This window comes from Mytilus galloprovincialis, chromosome 7 (assembly GCF_965363235.1).
Source record: "Mytilus galloprovincialis chromosome 7, xbMytGall1.hap1.1, whole genome shotgun sequence".
Lineage (NCBI taxonomy): Eukaryota > Metazoa > Mollusca > Bivalvia > Mytilida > Mytilidae > Mytilus > Mytilus galloprovincialis.
Window position 1 is genome coordinate 32,806,793 of NC_134844.1, and position 9,938 is coordinate 32,816,730.

Sequence of the window (9,938 nt, forward strand, 5' to 3'; positions counted from 1 at the left end):
TGGTAGAGCTCATTATTCTGAACATATTTTTCCTTTCAGATTTTCTCTATTTATAACGGTTAAAAAAAGAAGACAAACTAACCTTTTATCCCTAAGTTCTATTTTTATCGATGTCAGCCCTGCTTGTTGGTATGCAGTGTTATCTGACACATTTTTTAACTAGATATCTAAATTATGAGTGTGGCCAAGTTTGGTTAAATTTGTCTCAGTTGTTTCTGAGAAAAAGATTTTTGTAAATGATTGCAACAATTTAGGAAAAATTGTCAAAAATTGACTGTAAGGGAAAATAACTCCTAGACGACTGGATTGACCATTTTGGTCATTTTGACTCGTTTGTGGATCTTACTTTGCTGAATAATTTTGCTGGTTAGAGTTTTTAGAGATATAAGCCAAAAACTGCATTTTACTCCTATGTTTTACCTTCAGCCATGGCGGCCATCTTGTTTGATCAGTGGGATCATCGGATACATTTTTTTAAATAGATACCCTTAATAAGATTTATATACAGTTTAGTTCAATTTGTGCCAGTAGTTTCAGAGGAAAAGATTTTAGTAAAAACTTACAAAAAATTACAAAAAGTATGAAAAGTTGACTTTAAAAGGCAATAGCTCTTTGTGGAGTAAATTGACTAGTATGGTCTTGTGGACTTATTTGTAGATCTTACTTTTTTTAACATTATTGTTTACAGTTTATTTCTATCTATAAAAATATTCAAAAACTGCAAAATCTCCTTAAAATTACCCATTTAAGGACAACAACCCAACAAGAGATTGTCTGATGCACCTAAAATTTTAGGGCATATAAATCTTTTCAAATGAACATTTTTACCTGTGTCAGATTTGCTATAATGCTTTAATTTCAGAGTTTTAATCCAAAAACTGCATTTACCCTCATGTTCTATTTTAAGACATGGTGGCCATATTGGTTGATGGACAGGGTCATTGGTTCAATCCACCATTTTCTACATTTGAAAATGCCTGTACCAAGTCAAGAATATGACAGTTGTTGTCCATTCGTTTGATGTGTTTTATCATTTGATTTTACCAATTGATTAGGGCCTTTCCGTTTAAATTTTCTTTGGAGTTAAGTATTTTTGTGATTATATTTTTTGGATACATTTTTTAAATTAAATACCCTAAGGCTGCTTTAGTCCAAGTTTGGTTTCAATTGACCAAGCAGTTTCAGAGTAGAAGATGTTTCTAAAAGTTCGGGCGATGACGTATGAAGACGACAGACGACAACGGACAACGATAGACGACGACGGACGACGACAGACGACGATGGAAGACGATAGACGACGACGGACGACGACGGACGACGACAGACGACGATGGACGACGATAGACGACGACGGACGACGACAGACGACGATGGACGATGACAGACGACGACAAACAACGACAAATGACGACGGACGACGAAAGACGACGAACGACGGACGATGGACGACGGACGCAAAGTGATGAGAAAAGCTCACTTGACTCTTCGGATCAGGTGAGCTTAAAAGGAACATTAATAAAAAAAATCCGAAATATCAATATGTCTGTCCGAGATCGATGACGTTAAATAATATATATATTATAATATGACGTTAAATAATATGTCCGGTGTTTTCCAAGATTCTTTTTTGTCATGTTTTTCAAATTTTAATTTGTTGGTAAGAATCTTAAAGTTCTTGTTAAATTAATTCACAAACTCGTGGATGAGGACCGTAACTACGCTGACATCCAGATATATTAACTAGTATGGGAAGTAGGGATCCTGCCTCAGTGACATGTCTTTTATATGCATTCTTATAAGTATAAAGAAAAGAATCATGACTACTTTCATTTCAAATTAACCCATTTCTCTGACGTCAGTCTATTGTTCTAGACAGTGGATTAATTTCTAAGAATCCACTGACCACCGTGTTAACTTATGATAACTGATGAAAGGTTCGAACTCGCTTTTGTAGTCAGTGCATGATACCACTAGACCACGAGTGCTTATATTAAGTACTATTTAAATATCACTCGTATATTTGTCAATGCATGTCAATAAACTGTATTTCTGTCTTTTTGTTATCTAATAGAATATATAAACATTATACAATCAAGGAATTGTAAATATTATTTATTAGTACAGTTCCTTGATAAAATAAACATCCATGTACACAATACACTTATCAGTTTTAACGTACAAGGCCTTTCCCTTTTCATCATAGCAGATTCTTACTTTTGAAATTAGTATTATAATGCTATCATACCATCACTTAGTTTTTGTCTGTTTGACTATAAATGTTCCAAAAAATACATCAACATTTAACTGCCTCTAATGTGAATAAATTGTGATAAGCTACGACTGTAAAACTACTTCTTTGACTGTAAAACCAGAAACAAAATCCTCAACTTGATATGAAAAATTAAATGTAAATGCCTCTAAGATTTAAAAAAATATTTTGGTAGAGAAAAACATTAAAATAAAGAAAAAATCATTCCCGGTACTAGGCTTGAACTTGGTACTGTTAGTATCACAGTTGTTTCTTTCGGTGTCAACGACTAGACGATCACGGCTATGAACAGATTAAAATTGACATGCTTATATATTGTACATTTGAAGCATGAGCAATTCTGCATGGATTTCAGAATGCGTACCACAAATAATACTGGTTTATGTACTGATTGACGATGGATATCATATGTAATAACGTTGAAATAATCTAAACATAATGAAAGCGAACCAGTTTACACAATAATTATATATTATTGTTCAATTAAGACCAATCATTGTATTTATTTTGTCATCAACTAGAGTCTTGTGAGGTGGTGTTATTGTGGCATTTATACTTCATTCAGTTCTAAATAATCTGAGTCATTTTGTAAATATATTGTAAATTCGAACAAATAGAATATATAAACAATATTCAGTTGCTCATTCGGTTGTTAAATACTATATATGTAAATATTAAAGGTTTTTAAATGTTGGTGACTTATTTTCTTTAACTTTCCAAAAAAGATTAAAAAAGCTGTATATTAATTATATGTCTTTTTGAATAGATTATGAATCCTAAAATCTAATCAATATAAATAATTTGTAATGATTAAACATTGAATGAAATAATTATTTACAAATATAAAATCTGTAATTAAAAAGGGAAGATAACAACCAATTTAAATTAAATTAAACTTATACTAAGTTACATTAAATGTGAACCGTGTGGGTCTAATCATTTCCAGCTATTAGAAAATAAAAAAAGACAAAATACGAAATAATTTACAAGAAATTTCGTTGATTCATTGACAGATCATGAAACAGATAGTCTAGAAATGGGTTAAGCTAGAGAATTGATAAGAAGTAGTGGATTTGAAAACGATAACCAACTCGCGACTAAAGTTGCTCGTTGATTATCGTTTACGAATCCACTACTTCTTATGAATTCTCTACTACATAATAGTGAACACAAAATAAAAATTCCATTTAAAAAAACGAAACAAATGGTAGTTTCACATTTGATATAAGTCTGACTAAATATAATACACGATAATACCATAACATTAAGGTTGTTAATTTAATTGTATACCAAGTATTGAAAAATTGTGTGAATGAAGGATTCCCGTAAGGAAATTCCATAAAAGGGTTAAATTGGTATTATCTGTAACGCAAACAAGTTTACGATTCGCCTTCAAATATATTCCATAAACCTACAAAAGATTATTCATTTATAGAATTTCATTAATTACAACTCAAATAGTTTTTTTTTATAGAATAAATCACATCGTTCAATATCACTGTTGTTTAAAACGATGGTCATGAGTGATTCAAAAAATGTATAAGTTTAAACATACAAATCTTTTAACGAAATTTTAAAAAGCTTTCTGGACATTCCAGTCTATATATTGAGAAATGACAATAAAGTCTCATCACAATAGAGTAGGTATATTTGATTTACAAACTATCAGATGAACAATAAATTATGGGCAAATATATCTATGATTTAATCGTTGTCTCGCCCCCATGAGTCGTAAAATCTGACACCCCGAGCGACAAATTACACTTTGATTGCAAATTCACTTTGAACCCAATAAATTTTACTACTAAGCTGATGAATGTCTTAATTCTATAATAGAAATTAACTTCTATAAAAAACATATGGTAAACATCACCAAGAGTAGTTTTTTTTATCCTGACACTTGCATATCAAGTCTTAAAATCTGAAACACAAAAATATAGATGAATTGTTTGCGATAAAGCCCCAAAACGACACCGTGTTTGTGTGTAAATCACATTACATAAACTACTTGATAAATGTTTAGTTGTGATGTAAACGCATCACTGTAAATATAACGGAATTTGACGAGACTGTCACACAAAGTGAGAGGTTTAGCGCGATAAAACCAGGTTTAATGCACCATTTTCTACACTGGAAAATACCTGTCCCAAGTCAGGAATATGACAGTTGTTGTCCATTCGTTTTTGATGTGTTTTGTCATTTGAATTTTGCCATAATAAGGGACTTTCCGATTTGATTATCCTCTAAGTTCAGTATTTTTGTAATTTTACTGATCACAACACTTTACAAAATTACAAAATTTATTTATCTTAGTAACCTCACCTACTATCTGAGTTATCTCCCCTTATTTTGAAAACTTGAAAAAAATGAATCAAACACAAATATGGTAGAAATTACAGCAGTATATATGATAAATCACTTAATTTTCTATATTGACATCAAAAGTCTTAAACATGAATTACATACTACCTGTACTCTAAAAATTAGCACATTTCATTAAAGATCTAGACCAACTGTTATCTGCTACTTCAAAATACAAGATGGAGGAAGACACCGGAGCCACCTTAAGAAGAAAGGAAAGAAATTAGCAGCATCGTTTAACTTTACTTTCCGCTATGTAGATTATTATTCAAAATTTTGTGACTGTTGAATGCATCTATCCAATCGAAGTAGAGATAAGCAGATACAGTTAAGTCTGTCTCATATCTTGACTTACATCTAGAAATTGACAGCGAAGGTCGATTGAAAACACAACTATGACAAAAGAGATACATTCAGCTTCCCAATTGTGAACATTCCATTTCTATGAAAAAAGTAAAATCACAAAAATACTAAACTCAGAGGAAAATCAATTCGGAAAGTCCATAATCACATGACAAAATCAAATAACAAAACGCATCAAAAACGAATGGATAAGAACTGTCATATTCCTGACTTGGTACAGGCATTTTCAAATGTAGAAAATGATGGATTGAACCTGGTTTTATAGCTAGCTAAACCTCTCACTTGTATGACAGTCCCATCAACTTCCATTATATTGTCACCGATGAAGCATCATTCTAGCAGCGCCTACATACGGAGTATATATCCAATTTATACGATATCCGGGGGCTTGTATTTCCTATTATGATTCCCTTGATAGAGGATTGCTGCACACGAAGAAGCTTGGAAACCAAGAGTACTAAATAGTGAACTTAAAATCATCCCTTCGTACATTTTATTGACGCCATCACGAGTTTGTTGATCGTAATCAAATATCCGTTTCACGGATGGTGGCTGACATGTTGCTTATGTCGTAACTACGAATCTGTTCCTTTTTCTTGAATGAGACCTACCGAATTAGACTTATTACCGGGTTTGTACTAACATGAGCAACATGACGGGTGCCACATGTGTAGTAGAATCTGCTTACCCTGCCGGAGTACCTGAGATCATCCCCAGGTTGGTGGTGTTCATGAGCTTAGTCTTAACTTTATATATGTTGTGTTTTGTGTACTATTGTTTGTCTGTTTATTTTCGATTGATGAGTTTGAATGTCTCTATGGTATCGTTTGCCCATATTTGAGAAAATGGTGAACTAACATGTCTTCTTCTGCTTGCTTGATTTATATAATGTTCAGTTCCTTCCGTGCAATACATTATTCAGTGCTCTCAGTTCTAAAAACATACTTGATACTTTTGATCACCTTGATATTTTGACACCGCAATTTCGTGTCATACAAAGCAAACACTTTACCATACGGTGATGATCTACATAAAAAAAAGATGAAAAGAAAATAATCATTTCACAAATCACAATAAATAGACCGGTGTAAACTCACCTGTTGGAAGTAAGAACAGACCATTCAAAATAAAGACAGCAGTGTGAAACACAATTATTTATTTCACAGTTAACAAGATATTAAATAAAACTGGAAATCAACATCAAGTTTAGAAAACCTAAATAACTTCTTACTGCTTAATTTCGTGATTTTAGTTTAACTATTTTTTAATTTGAAGTTACTATCATTTTTTTTTCTTCTTAGTTGATTTTTTCATGGACGAAGGCAACTAACGTTAACGTTAACGTCAATTATATTGAGAAAGGAAATGGAGAATGTGTCAAAGCGACAATAACCCGACCATAGAGCAGACATCAGCCGAAGTCCACCAATGGGTCTTCAATGTAGCGCACCCGTAGGCGTCCTTCAGCTGGCCCCTTGAAAATATGTATACTAGTACAGTGATAATGAACGTCATACTAAACTCCGAATTATACACAAGAGACTAATATTAAAAATCATACAAGACTTACAAAGGCCAGAGGCTTCAGGCTTGGGACAGACGCATAATTGCGGCGGGGTTAAACATGTTTATGAGATCTCAACTCTCCCCCTATACATCTGGCTAATGTAGAAAAGTAAACGCATAACAATACGTACATAAAAATTCAGTTCAAGAGAAGCCCTAGTCCGAGTTCAGAAGATGTAACAAAAGAAAATAAATAAAATGACAATAATACATACATAACAACAGACTACTAGCAGTTAACTGACATGCCAGCTCCAGACCTCAAAGACTAAATCTGCTTGAATAACTGAATAGTTTCCAATGCCTATTAAAGTTAACGTTAGTTGCCATCGTCCATGCATGCATGGAGTAACCTCAGTTCCTAAGCTTTCATGTTTACATACTATCAAGTGATTGCAATTTATTTCTTAGTGTAAGTTATAATGCACAATATGTCTTTAAATCATAATAAATAGGTAAAATATGAAAAAATCAACTTAAAAGAAAAAATTGATAGTTACACCAAATCAAAAAAAAATTGAACTAACATCATGAAATTAGGCGGGGTAACGGGAAATGGAGGTTTTCTAAAATTGATGTGGATTTCCAGTTCTATTTAAAACCTTGTTAGTTACAAATTACATTTATTTAAAAACAAACTCGTAGCGTCAATTACACAATGCTAAACTATTCACAACAAAGTGTTTACCGCATGCAGAGATTACAATCCGAAATTGAAAAAAGTAATCTATTTTTGCAGCAGTCTGCTGATGGCCTTGTGACTTTGGTCTTTTCACTAAATTCAAAGATGAGTTGGAAGGGAATAGTTATCCTAAAAGGTATAGTAACTCACAACTTTTTTTTCATTTCTTGTTGCCATAAAATAAATGTATCTCAAAAACCAATATGGCAGGACCCTCATCATGTGTTGTTATCCTCCCCTACAGCTAACACCACTTCTACCATATTTTTAAATATATGTTTAAATTGCCTGAAAGACTCAATATTTACAGAGTTTTCCTTTGTCGTGGGGAAGCAAAAAACACGAAATAGACCAACTGTACACGTGATCAATATCTGCAACTCTTATTACAAATTACTCGTCTGGGTAAAAAATATAAAAAAATATATCAAATAAATTTGACAATGTCCCAATTATCTATACCTCTTAGTCACCATTTACTGAAAGACAGGCGAATACTGGTCAGGAATAATTGCTACATATTAAGTATAGTAAGATATACACACAAGGGAGTTAGTCTGATAGGGTATACATCTATTTTCGAAGATAATCACTAAATGATAGCTTACTATACTTTAAACATGTTTCTCCAGGGAATGGGACCTTCCTTTAGGTGAAAGAATGATAAATACAGAACACATTAATCCTTTGAACATGTAGTTCGGAATTCATGCATTTTGATATTTTATCAATAATTATTTTCTATGCTTCGCAGTATGACATCAAAATACTCTACCTTCACAAAAGAACTACAACACAGTGACAACACAGTTGTTAACACAGTACACAATCAACTTCCTACTTTCATTATTCTCCATATTCTCGGTGTTCTTGTTATAAAACTTCGTAAATAAATAATAGATTCTAAAAGAACAGATAGATTAAGATCTCGTCGTTCCCTTAAAAATACAATGTATGAATAAAATATGAAAAAATACCAATTACGTTATTTAAGATTGAAATAATATATCATATTTAAGTTTTATATTTCGAAAAGAAAAAGTGACTAATACTATACACCTCTCTACACTTTCAAAACTTTATCTTCTGGGGGATCTCATCATTCTTTGCCATAGTATATACGAGAACGTTAGACAGAACATCAATTGATCGTTTAATGTTACGCATTCCACGCTTTGAATAATCTTTTGTGTTCCTTGGAAAAAATGTTTTGTAAAAAATCTATTTTCATAGCCAAACTCATTAATAAGTTTATAGTGATATTAGTTTGTATCTGCTCGTGACTACATGGTATATATGTGTATTAAAAGATGGTTTTGCAACGAGTTTATCGGACATTTAAAATAGTTTTTGTTAATTAATACGTTGATCATAAGGCAATTAAAATTACCTTACGTCACGAATCTGAGTCTTAAAACAAATTTCCCTTCTATAATTGAAGCTTTCCAGAAAACGAAAAAAACTGTGCTGTAAATTGAAAACACTATTTGTTTCCTTAAATTGGATATTGGTTAAACTGGTTGAAAGTCATACACGAAAGTACTAATGAGTAAAGCAATACATGTGCAAATAACTAAATTTTATGAGTTTTTTTTTCATAGGTTAACTTTGCTAACAAAAATAAACTATATTACCATATACTATCAATATCATCAAAAATATATCAAGTTAAAAATTACGCCGCACACGAGTGACAAATTTACCCCTGTCACATTCGTATTAACATCAATATAGTTATGTTGTGCGTGATTCTTTACTTCCAAAAGACCGTTCAAAGACACGTCACTATCAAATTGTCCACTTGCAAGGAAAACTTATTATCACTGAAATCCGTATTCATGTGAACTTCAATTGAACCCTTCAGCTAGAGATGTATTACGCATTAGCTTGGCGTCGTTTTCAGCTCTTAAAAGGAATAGAATTTGTCAACATTGGAAGAGAAACAAAAAATCATTCTTATACAGGTAAAAACGATTATTAATTATATAGTCTGCTTATCTTTTTTCTAATACAAATCCATCTATCAAATGATTTGATCTGTGCCGAAAAATCAGTATGTTGCTTACAAAGTCTGTAACAATATTGTTTATCTATCAAAAAATACATCATCAATCTGATCTTTCATCCATAAATTCGTAGATTTATTATAGAACATGATATATAGTTCTTTTGTCAATCTGTGGCTTCATGCATTCTATAACATTACTCACGAATCCATTTAAAGAATCGTACGAATTGGGATTTTCTAATTATTTCAAACTAAACCTATTTTCAGAAAATTAAAAGGCCGTGTGGGGTATGTGTCAAGAGACAGAAAACAAACAACACTATATCAAAATTCATTTAAAGATCAAAATATGATCTTGACAAAAATTTCAAATGCCTAAATACAGAACAATGTTGAAGAGCTTAAAAGTGCGGTGACAGAAGTGTAAAAAGTCGTCTAGATTGAGAGTTTATTCTCCCCGAATAACACACGGCTAAAAATGGTCTTAACTTAAAGACAAATATATCTTCTTTATTTTTTGCCCTGTCGTTAGAATTTCGGATGGTCACATTTTTCTGAAAAGTCGTATTAGTAGTATAGTGGAGAGTTTCAATCCCCCTTTTTCAAACTGAAAATTTGTGTATGTTTGTTAACATTTAATTGAAATGTTTTTTTTCTGAAATTATTTTCATATGGCAAAATATTAATTC